General features: G+C 52.9%; 1 protein-coding gene across 4 annotated transcripts in view; it reads right to left on the bottom strand.

Moving 5' to 3' along the window:
• Positions 1–12,015, bottom strand: part of SBF2 (SET binding factor 2) — a 2,983,421-nt gene that overhangs the window by 800,974 nt on the left and 2,170,432 nt on the right. The gene's annotated exons all lie outside the window — the stretch shown is intronic.

The following is a 12,015-nucleotide window of genomic DNA, read 5'->3' as shown; positions in this document are numbered from 1 at the left end:
GCTCTTACTGCTCAGTCGGCGCAGAATCACTTATGTGACTTCTCAGCTGGGCTCTGTGTCATCCTACCAAGACTTTCTGTTGTTCTCGCAGTTCGCTTGGGGCAGAGTCGCTTATACGGCTTCTCCGCTGGCTCTGTGCCATCCTAGCAAGACAATCTCTCGTTCTCTCTACTTGGATGGGAAGGAATAGCTTAAGCAGCTTCTACGATTTGCCACGACCTATCGATCCCTCAGCTTCTCCGTGCTGCTTTAGCCGGCCGGCAATTGCGACTTGCTGCATGTTGCAGTCCTGCCTGCCGACACTCTCCTTCTCTCTCTCTGGCCGCATCTGTGGCATCTTTGGCATGGTTAATCTCTGTGAGGCCTGCTCAGCCTCCTCCATGATTGGCTGTTCTTGGGTTGTTCCTCCATTGGGCTGGCAGGGATGCCTAGGGTAAGAAGCTAAGTCAGCCATTAATAAAGGGCGTGCATGGTCATTGCAAAATACAAACCCTATATAGTGGACAAAGGTGTAAATGCCTCAGGCCTGGGGGAGCAATGATGCAGGAGAAAAAGTTACTCTCCGTAGTGACTACTGTGCTCCTAGTCCATAGTCCCTTTTCCTCCATGCCGTTTGGGGTGTCCCCGTAAGGGGATGGGACCACAGCCTTTTGCATTGCAAAATATGCACTTCCCCATTGAAATTCAATTTGGTTGCACAGTGGCACGGCAGGGGGTGAGATCGTGCAAGCTAACCCCACTCCTCAGCCCCATACCTCTGTCCCTCTTATAAGCGCATCTACAACGACAGCCCAGACTACACCTATTTGAGGGGGATTGAGGGTGGGGCATTACAGGAAAGCGGAGTATGGACTAGGTCTACAGAAGTCACTATGGTGAGTAACTTGATCTTACTCCTATGTCCCATCCTCTTTCCTCCATACTGTATGGGCGATTTCAATGCAATTGCAATTTTGGGGTTGAGCTAAACTACCCAGCTATCTCGACAAAAACGATCCTAAGGACTCACTGGCCGAATGCTGCATCATCTCTTGAACTTAAATTGAGATAGTAAGGTCGACAGAAAACTGATGTGGTAGTCAAATAGAGGCCTTACTGATAACTTCCAATGGCACATGAGGTTGGAAATGACCACTGCCGCCTTTGCTCTGAGAGTGTAAGTGAATTCTCAGAATTTTCCCCTGCACCTTGTATGCGTCTGCAATGTGCGAAACCATCCATCTAGCAATGGATGCTTTTGAAGCTTGTTTACCTGGAGAAAGTCCAGTAAAAGTTACAAACAAAGCCTCAGAATCTCTGAAGTCTTTTGTCCTGTTTAAGTTAAACTTCTACACTCTCCTGACATCTAAACAGTGCAAGATCCTGTCCACCTGTGATTGACGGCCGAGAAAGCCTTTTGGTAGACTTATTTCCTGATTAATGTGAAAGTCAGACACCACCTTCGGTAGGAATGACAAAAAGAGTACATAACACTACTTTATCACTATGGAATGGAGCGTAAGTTTCGGAAGCCGCAAGTGCTTGAATCTCACTGATTCTTCTGGCAAAAGTTAGTGCTAATAAGACTGTTTTAACCGTAACCATTTTGATGTCCACTGAGGCCATCGGCACAAAAGGTTCATGTGCTAGTGCAGTTAAAACTATTTTGAGGGATCACCAGGGGGAATGGATGATGATGACCGCATGAGTGTAGAGCTCCGCACTCGGCCAGGCTTTAAAGTTACAAGAATACCCCAGGTGAGTCAGTAGAGACCAGTGGACCCAGGGCACGCACAACACTGGTAAAGTGGCCCGGGCGCCGGCACCATTTCCAGGGCGCAGCAAACTGCAGTGGGAGACCTGCTGCAACGGACCCCACAGAGACTGAAGAGTGGGCAAATCCCACAAGCACCCACAAGTAAGGCGCCACCCCAGCTCTGCTAAAGCCCCTCCACATGCAGAAGCAACAGCGGGGAAGCGACAGCACCGTTATTCAGACTGGGAGACGGCAAGTAGGCAGCCCTGCCCCAATGCTACACTGCAGCTCCAAAGAAGCGGGGACGGGGGGAGACCCGCTCGTGCAACACAGCAGGGCACTCAGACCCCATCCCTGTTGCATATAAATCATTGTGGGGAGCACCAGCACAGTTGAAGAGACCGGGAGGCAGCATAGCAAGTGCCCCACCCCCTACCGCAGCCACCAAAAGAAGCAGAAGGAGGAGGAGACCCGCTCACGCCACACTGCAGCTCCCCCACCCCTGTACAAAAATTGACGCAGGGAAGCGCCGGCACCATTACAAGAATGGGGAGACAGATTGGACCCGGTGAGGCAGACACCCCTGCCCAAGCATTTAGGGCGGAGGTTTAGGGCTCACTGGGCGCGCTCATAGATAGTCACGAAGGTGGAGGACCCAGTGGAAGCCCTGGAGCACTCACACTGCGCCACAGATATAGGCGATGTAGAGGTAGAGATGCGACTGAACGAGCTTGAGCGTTGGGACCGAGAGGTGAAGCCCAAAGTGGATATCGAAAACAAAGAAAGGAGGAATAATCTATGTGTCTGGGGGCTCCCAGCCCGATTGACAGAAATGCCACAGGAGCTTGAAAAGTCCCTGCTGCGCCTAGTGCCGGATCTGTTGGGGGCCCCGCCAGAGAGGGACATTAAATTTGACAGGGTCCGTAGGGGAGCAGGGTCCAGTGACGGACCACGCTCGATGGTTGCCAAGTGCCACTATTACACCGACAAGGAGGAAATCCTACAGAAAGCAAGGAAGCGTGGCACGATCGAGTGGGAAGGAGTACAGATCAGGATTTTCAAAGACATTTCTGCCTATACCGTGGATCAACGATGCAAATGCAGGCCCCTAACAAAATGGCTTCAAGATAAGGGAGTGAGGTACCGTCGGCGCTTCCCCTTCGCCCTCATGTTTAAACTTAAGGGTGAAAATTAGTTCTGCATCAAGGTGAGGACGCGGACAACCTACTAAACTACAGAGCGAGGAGGCACAACCGGAAAGAGTCAGCGACAACTGAGGGAGTGCTTCAAGAGTGCATTTGCCTTACCCAGAGGAACTAAAAGAGATGGGAGCTCTAGGCGATCGAGGAAGTCAAGGGTTTGGCACTCGCTGCCCCCGAAGTGATGTTTTCAAAAGTAATTTGTTGGAGATGGGGGGTACGAGGGGACGATTGAGATAAAGCCCTGCCGGACATGGGCTTGCTCAGTGGGGAAAAGGACAACCAGGCCAACCGTTAATCTCCACACACCCTGGTGACCTGGCAAAATTGAGGTGTCTTTACCTAGTTGGGTATTACGCCCTATTGTTTGGGGGTTTGTGGATGGGACTGGTGTGGGTTAGGGTGGAAGCTGGGGGAGGGGACAGGCGTGGGGCGGGGGATTGGCATACACAACAAAGGGGCTTCTGTGACACACAAAAGGACAATGACCCCAGGCACAGGCGAATTTCCTAGACGGGATATGGTTGATTTGAAGGTTGCGACCCTCATCCTCAAGGGGCTGAACTCACAAAATAAGAGGTCCCTGACCTACAGTATGTTCCGGTCCCTCACTCAAGCTATCAGTCCTGTTCTTGCAGGAAACACATTTTAAACAGGGGATGGAGCGTCCCCTACGGAAAGAAGCAGTGGGACAAATGTTTTGGGCTTCCAACAGGATCGCAAAAAGGAAGGGGTAGGAATTGTTCTGGCAAGGTCCTTTTGCATTAAGGGACTCCACATTAAGAGGTGTTTGTGCATTAATACTAATGTTAATTAAATCATTTGTTCAATAATAATCTCCATCATATTCATTATATCCATAAGTATTGCTCGTATTTACATTGAAATGCGACATTGACACACTTGTTGATTCCACAGTTATGTATTCTTAGGGGTGTATTCCATTTGTTTGGTTAACATTAAAGGGCGGTGCTCTTTGTCGAGCTATGCTACGTACTGCACGTGTTAACTGAGTTAGGTATTCCTTGAACTCTTCCCCCAGCACTGTGGCAGCCCTGTGTGCATCCGAGGCTCTCCTAATTGGGGATACTGGTGTGTGTATTCGCCTCCCAGTCACAATTTCGTGGGGGCTCAGGTGGTGGTCTTTGCACGGCTGCGTCCTGAGTTGGAACAGTGCTAGGGGCAAGCAATAAACCCAGTTCTTCTTCAATGTGTTACACAATTTAGACAACTTACTCTTCAGTAACCCGTTGATCTTTTCTACCATCCCATTCGCCATTGGGTGATAAATCGAGCATCATTTGTGCTTCACCCCCAAAAGTGATGTCACTTCCTTAAAGAGGTCATTCACAAAATGCGTGCCATTATCTGATCTGATCACGTCGCATATCCCCCATCGTGAAAACACCTGCCGCACAAGGGATTTGGCCGCACATTTCGCGTCTGGGTGGGGACAGGGGCCTGCTTCCACCCACCTTGAAAAGGGACACACCACCACAATCAGATATCTCACTCCGTTACACCGCTCTCCCATATCAGAATAGTCTATGTGGAGCTCTCTAAATGGTCCTGTTGGGCGGGGCAAAGTGCCACGCAGTATTCTTAATGTTATTCCAGAATTATATGTTTGGCATGTTATACATTCTACAATGAATTTTCACAGGTGCTCTTGTAAGTTGGGAACAAACCAGTGTTCTTGGATATCTGCAGCAATGTGTTGTTTTGCTATATGGACGGGGAAATGCAACTGCTGGAATGCTATTTCCAGTAGTTCTATGGGCATTACAACCTTCCCTGTCGTCTCTTATCTCCAAATGAGATCTGTGGCTGATTGTGTGTATCCCCGTTTGTTCCACAGCTCTTGCTCCTCTTGGGATGCACGTTTTTGTAACTCTATCATCTGTGTTATTGGGGTTTTAGTGTATGCTTCTTCTCGTGGCTCTAATGTAGTTGCTTTTGTGATACACTCAAGTGTTGGTGTCATATTGAAATACAAGGCCTCCTTCGTGGCTGCGTCGGCTGCCATGTTTCCCCATGAGATTGCGTCTGTGTTGCTGTTATGGGCTTGGCACTTCACCACTGCCACTACTGATGGTACTGCTAATGCATCTAACAGCTCATTTAACAATTTTGCATGCTGTACTGGGGAACCATCTGCCCTCCTAAATCCCCTTCTATGCCACCGTGACAGTCCTGAGTGCACTGTGGTAGTTGCATAGGCTGAGTCTGAGTATATTGTCACTGCACAGCCTTTAGCAGTGCGCAGTGCTTCAATCAATGCAGTTAATTCTGCCGCCTGGGCTGAATAATGGGATGGAAGGCGCTTTTGCACAATTGTTTCATATTCATCTTCCTCCATGCGCACTACCGCCATTTCAACGTGTTTTTCTCCTGTCTCGGGGTCTATTGATGCTGACCCATCTATGAAGGAACAAGTTACTTACCTGTAACTGTTGTTCTCCAGCATGGGTCTGGCATGGATTCACATGCTCATGAATATTCCCCGTCGTCAGGCTGGGAATCCTCGGTAAAGAAAAAATCAGTATCAGTTTCGTTTCTGATCTGTCTTTCGTAGTAGTAACCAATCACTGATCTCTGCGTCATACTGACCACAGCCAATGACTGCCCTCTACCTAAGCCCCGCCTCTGGCAGCCATCTTCAGATTTGGTAGCACGTGAAGTGGCAGTATGACCAAGTGAAGAGCCGCAGAGGGGTAGGCGGGAGGGTTCGCATGTGAATTCATGCCAGACCCATGCTGGAGAACAACAGTTACAGGTAAGTAACTTATTCCTTCTCCAGCATGGGGCCTGGCATGGATTCACATGCTCATGGATAAAGAATACATAGCAGTACACACATGCACAACCACGGGAGGTGGCAAAGGCTCAACATTAAGCATTACATCAAACTCAACATTAAGCAATTCTTACCTCCTCACCAGGCTCACCTTAGGCGAACAGGTTGCGCAGCACTGCTTGGCCGACCCTGGACTCCTCCCTGGAATCCCGATCGACGCAGTAGAATTTCGTGAAGGTGTGCGTCGACCTCCACGTAGCAGCCCTGCAGATGTCCAGCAAGGGCACACCAGATAGGAACGCCTTGGTAGCTGCGATCGCTCTGGTGGAATGGGCTCTCGGACGGCCAGGCAGCGGTCGGTTTGCCAACCGATGACAGTACATGATACAGCCGGAGAGCCATCTGGAAATGGAAGCCTTCGAGAGAGCCTTCCCCTGATTGACAGGTCCAAAGTTCACAAAGAGTTGCAACGTCTTCCGAAAACACTTTGTGCGGTCCACGTAGAACTTGAGCGCTCTAGCCACATCCAGCGAGTGCAAAGTCCTTTCAGCCGGCGACGAAGGCGACGGGAAGAAAACAGGCAACACCAAGGGTTCGTTGAGGTGGAAGTCCGACGGCACCTTGGGCATGAAGGAGGGGTGCGTCCTGAGCACTACCCTCGTGTCGTGAAAAGTCAAGTACGGGGCCTTGCAGGAAAGGACCTGGATCTCTCCCACCCGTCGTGCGGAGGTGATGGCCACAAGAAACGCTGTTTTCCACGACAAGAACTTCAACGGAGCCGAGTGCAGAGGCTCGAACGGAGGTCCCATGAGCTTGGTCAGCACCACGTTGAGCTCCCACGCCGGGGCCAGAGCCTTCACCGGCGGGAACGATCTGAACAGTCCCTTCATGAACTCTTTCACCAGACAATGAGACCACAAAAACGTCCGCCCCGTGGTTCTGGTGTATCGGGAGATCGCAGCAAGATGAATCTTGATGGACGCGTGCGCCAGTCCAGCTTTGGCCAGCGTCAGTAGGTACGGCAGTACTTGGGGAGCCGTAATCCGTAGAGGGTTAATCTTCTGTGCGTGGCACCGGACAGAGAACCTCTTCCATTTGTGTCCATAGCATTTAAAAGTTGAGGACGCCCTGGCCTTTGCAAGAACATCTCTGCAGTCGGCCGGTATGTTGTATCCTCCAAACTCTAACGCTGCAGGAGCCAGGCCTGCAAGTTCAGCGACTTCGGGTCGTGATGGAGGATGGCGCCTCCTTCCCTGGAGAGAAGATCCGCGTCCACTGGCTGCTTGATTGACGGGGAGGCTGACAAGTCCAGAAGGTCCGGGAACCATATCTGCCTCGGCCACGCAGGTGCGACGAGGATCATCCTGCACCGTGACCTCTTGAGCTGGTTGATGAGCCGGATCAGCAATGGCAATGGAGGGAACGCGTATAGAAACAGGCCCTCCCAGGGGAACGAGAAAGCATCGCCCATGCTCCTCGGCTGGGGAAACCTGCTGGCGAACCTCCGGCACTTGGAGTTCGTCGCCGTCGCGAACAGATCGATCTGGGGTGTGCCCCACCGTCGGAAGAGGCGGTCCACTAGATCCTGTCGTAGTTCCCACTCGTGGCATGAGCGCAGCTCCCCGCTGAGTGAGTCGGCGATGGTGTTTTTTATCCCTGCCAGATGAAAAGGCACCAGAAACATCCCTTGGGCGACGGCCCAATGCCACAGATCCTGCGCCTCCCTGGACAGGGCTGGGGACCTGGTTCCGCCCTGTTTCCTGATGTAGAACATGGTGGTGGTGTTGTCGGTGAAGATCCTCACCACCTTGCCCTTGAGGGACGGAAGAAAGGACCTGAGGGCCCAAAACACTGCACGGAGCTCCAGGACGTTGATATGGAGGGACTTCTCCGTCGGGAGCCAAATGCCTCTCGCGTGCAGATTTTCGGTGTGCGCTCCCCACCCTTCCAGGGAGGCATCCGTGGTCACTGTCTCCTGGTGGCCGGGGGTCTGAAAGTCCATGCCCGCCGTCAGATGCGCGCGGGTGCCCCACCACCGGATCGCTCGTCGGAAACTCTCGTCGAGTGTGATCCTCTCCTCGAAGCTGCCCGTCGTCTGGATCCAGCGCGCGTCCAGGAACTCCTGCAACGGGCGCATCCGGAGCCTGCACAGGCGGATGAGGTAAATGCAAGAAGACATCATTCCGAGGAGGGACTTGATGGACCTCACTCTGGCCGCGTCCGCAACCAGCATCCGCTGCACCTTGCCCAAGATGGCCCGCGTCCTTTCCTCCGACGGAGAGGCCAGAAGCGACACTGTGTCGAGCTTCGCTCCCAGAAACAGTGCGTCTTGCGCGGGCACCAGGTGGGACTTGGCGTAGTTTATGGAGAATCCCAGGTCCGTGAGAAGTTGGACGGTCCTTGCCGTGTGCTCCACGGCGAGCTCCTTCGTCTTCGCTCGGATGAGCCAGTCGTCCAGGTAGGGGTAGACGTGGATCCCCTCTCGGCGCAGCTGCACCGCCACCGGTGCGAGGCACTTGGTGAACACCCTGGGTGCCGACCTCAGTCCGAAGGGAAGGGCTCTGAACTGGTAGTGACGCCCTTGGACCACGAACCTGAGAAACTTTCGGTGTCCCTTTAGGATGGGAATATGGAAGTAGGCATCCTCCAAATCCAACGACGACAGGAAATCGCCCTCCTCCAGCTGACCCAGGACGTGTTGGAGGGTGACCATCCAGAAATTCTGTGCCTTGATGAATTTGTTCAGTCGTCGTAGGTCCAGGATGGGACGCCATCCTCCCGTCTTCTTCTTCACGAGGAAGTATCTTGAGTAAACTCCGGAGCCCCGAAGCCTCTTTGGGACGAGCTCGATGGCACCCTTCTTGAGCATCGCCTTTACCTCCAAGAGAAGTTGAGGGACGTGATGTTCTTTCCCGGCCACAGGGGGGACGCGCGGGCACCTCTTTAGAAACTCGAGCGCGTGACCCTGAGCTAGGGCGTCCAGCACCCAACGGTCGGTGGAGATGGACTCCCACACGCTGACGAAGCTCGCCAGCCGGCCTACCACCAGGGTGCTTCGGTGGGGGCCCGACCCCACGGCCGGTTCAGTCCTGCTTCGACGAGGCTTTGCCGCCTTGTCCTCCTTGGCGACGACGGCGGGGTCCGCCCGACTTGCCTCGTCCCCTGTAAGCTTCCTGCGACGACGAACGGGCCGCTTGACGGTAGGTGGAAAATCTGCCACCGGAACCTTTGGAGGCACCCTGTTTGCCTCCGCCGCTCCGAAAGGGCGGCCGCCGTTGCTGGAGAACCCCAAGAGCCCGGGCCGTCTCTGTGTCTGCCTTGATGGCTTGAAGGGAATCGTCCACTGTTTTCCCAAACAGGTTGTTTCCGTGGAACGGCATGTCCAAGACTCTGGTCTGCACGTCCTGACGGAAGTCAGTAGCCTTGAGCCATCCACGCCGCCTAAGGCACACGCCGTTGCCCAACTGGCGAAATCCAGTGTCAGCGATGTCCGTCGCAATCGTAATGGCGTGGTCCGACGCCACCTCTCCTTCCTGCAAGATCTCTAGGGCTTCCGCCCTCTTGTCGTCCGGTAGGAAGTCCAGCAGGGGGGCCAGTTTGTACCACAACTCCCTGTCGTAGCGGGCTACGATAGCCAAGGCGTTGGCCGCCTTAATCGTCGTCGCTGCAGACGAGATGACTCTGCGTCCCATCGGATCTAATTTCTTTCCCTCGCCGTCTGGTGGGGAGGTCGACGTAGAGGCCGCGCCCCCCCGCTTTCTTCCTGGCCGCCGCGGAGACGACCGAGTCCGGGGTCGGCTGTGCCCGAAGGCACAAGGGGGCCCCGTCCGGGACCCGGTACTTCTTCTCGTACCAATCCCTTCTAGCCGGCGTCGTGGATGGGTTCTTGAGGAGGGCGAGGCCCTCATCCCAAATATCGTCCAGTAGAGGTACAGAGAGGACCGTCTTCCTCTTGGCCTTGCGCCGTTGATAAAGGAAACCTTCCTTCTTCTTCTCTTCCGGGCAGAGCTGGAAAAGCCCGGATGCCCTGGCGATCATGGAGTGAAACGATCCAATCTCATCGGGCGGGGAAGCCCGGGTGGGAGGTGACGACGGCAGATCCTCGTCGTAAACCTCGTCGTCCGTACCCGTCGCGGCCGTGTCAGTCCCCGTATCATCCCCACGAGTCGAGTGGCCTTCGAGCTCGACCGGGGTCCCTCCAGGAGCTTCGCCGGGTGCTCGGCCTTCCTCTTACCCGAGCCAGAGCGTTGGCTCGTGGTTGATGGCGCCGGGGAGGGTGCGCCCTGCCTGGCGCCCGTAGAGCCCGACCGTTGGGCGCTCCCGGTGCCAGCGGACTCGCGGTGCCTGGCCTTGTGTTGGACCTCTGTCGCCGGGGCGTCCTCAAAGGTCTTAGAAGACCGCTCGGACTTCTTCTTCTTCTTCTCGCCTGACGGGCTCTTCCCTTCCAGCCAGTTGGCGAGACGTTGATGGCGGCACTTCATGGTCCGCTCCGACATATTGCCGCAAAACGCGCAGTCCTTCTCCACGTGCGTCTTGTCCTCATGTAGGCAGTAAAGGCAAAGGGAGTGTTCGTCCTCCTTAAAGACATTCTGAAGCTGGCATCCAGGGCAGACCCTGAACAGCTTTCCGGGCGTCGAGCTTCCCTTCTCCTGGGCCATGTCCGAGATGGGCCTGAGAAACTTCTGGAGTCCTCCAAAAGCGTGGCTCGACGAAATCTTCACCCTTGAGGGGCGTAGACGAATCCGACACGGGTCCCCGTTGATCGGATGAAGAAACGGTGGAGCTTGAGGCTCTGTTGACCGAAAAATAGTAGTTTTTTGAGAAAAAACGTGAAAAAATAGCACTAACGCTCGAGAGCAATAGCACGAGGATCCCAACACTTGAACGTGCGGTAAAAATCTGAAGATGGCTGCCAGAGGCGGGGCTTAGGTAGAGGGCAGTCATTGGCTGTGGTCAGTATGACGCAGAGATCAGTGATTGGTTACTACTACGAAAGACAGATCAGAAACGAAACTGATACTGATTTTTTCTTTACCGAGGATTCCCAGCCCGACGACGGGGAATATTCATGAGCATGTGAATCCATGCCAGACCCCATGCTGGAGAAGTATATTTCTCCTTCCTGTAGGGCATTCTCACTTGCTTTAGGGATATCGTCACCTTCCCCCTCATACGTGGCACAATCATGTTCTTGTACGTCCTCTGTCGTGCATGGCTCTGTAATAAATGTTGCAGGGTTTACTGTCTTGCACCTCACTACGTGTATGTTGGGGCTTGATATTATTACTTAATACGCTGTTGCTCGTTGGGTTGTTAGTTTTGATTTTGTTCGCTCAAGGATGGCAAACAAGGAATGCTCTGCACACAGCGTTACCGAACATCCCATGACAATGGTGGCGCTTTTCTCAATCGCAAAGGCCGCAGCTGCGAGGGCCTGTTCGCACGCTAAATGACCTTGCATTACTGGGTCTAGTGTTCCACTGTAGTAAGCCAATGGTTTGTGACCTAGTGATGTCTTCTGTGTTAGTACTGCTGTCATCAGTGTCCCATTGCAGTGTGAAAATGAGAAAAACTCCCGCTCATAATCTGGGTTCGCGAGGACTGGGGCGTCTGCGATAAGGTCTTTTAATCTCAAATACTGGGTTTTCATTTCCTGCGTCCATTTTATTGCGGCCCAATTTTTCTGTGCCTCTTTTAATGCTTGCTGTAAGGGGCGTGTGTATGCCGCATAATCAAGGTCGGCAATAATTACAAATGCCAAGAAATGTTTGCATGTCTTTCACAGTTTTTGGCATGATTATGTTGCGTATAGCAGCTGCTCTGTCTGGGAGTATTTGCTTCCCATCTTTTGATATTAGCTGTCCAAGATATACAACCTCGGCAAGGCAGTATTGCAATTTCCCTTTGTCTACCTTGTAACCTTTGGCAGCTAGCACATTCAATAGTGTTATCGAGTCTTCTCGACACCTTTCTTCTGTATGGCTACAAATGAGCAAATCGTCTACATATTGAATGATGGTGCTTTCTATGTCTATGTTTCCAATGTCTTCCCGCAATACCCTTTCAAAAATGCTGGGGCTTTCGCAGTATCCCTGTGGGAGTCTGCAATGTTCATACCTGTTGCTCCCTAATGTGAATGCTGTCAGATATCGGGATCCTCGGTCAAGGGGTATTGAGAAGAAGGCATTTTTCAAATCAATTATAGTAAAACATGTTGATTCTTTTGGCACACTACACAGTATTGATGCCGGGTTAGGGACTAGAGGGAACTCTTTTTGAATGAC

Source organism: Ambystoma mexicanum, chromosome 11 (genome assembly GCF_040938575.1).
Source record: "Ambystoma mexicanum isolate Mex_15411 chromosome 11, UKY_AmexF1_1, whole genome shotgun sequence".
In the NCBI taxonomy this organism is placed as follows: domain Eukaryota; kingdom Metazoa; phylum Chordata; class Amphibia; order Caudata; family Ambystomatidae; genus Ambystoma; species Ambystoma mexicanum.
Note: the sequence above shows the minus strand (reverse complement) of the source record. Positions and strands in the feature narration are given on the sequence as shown.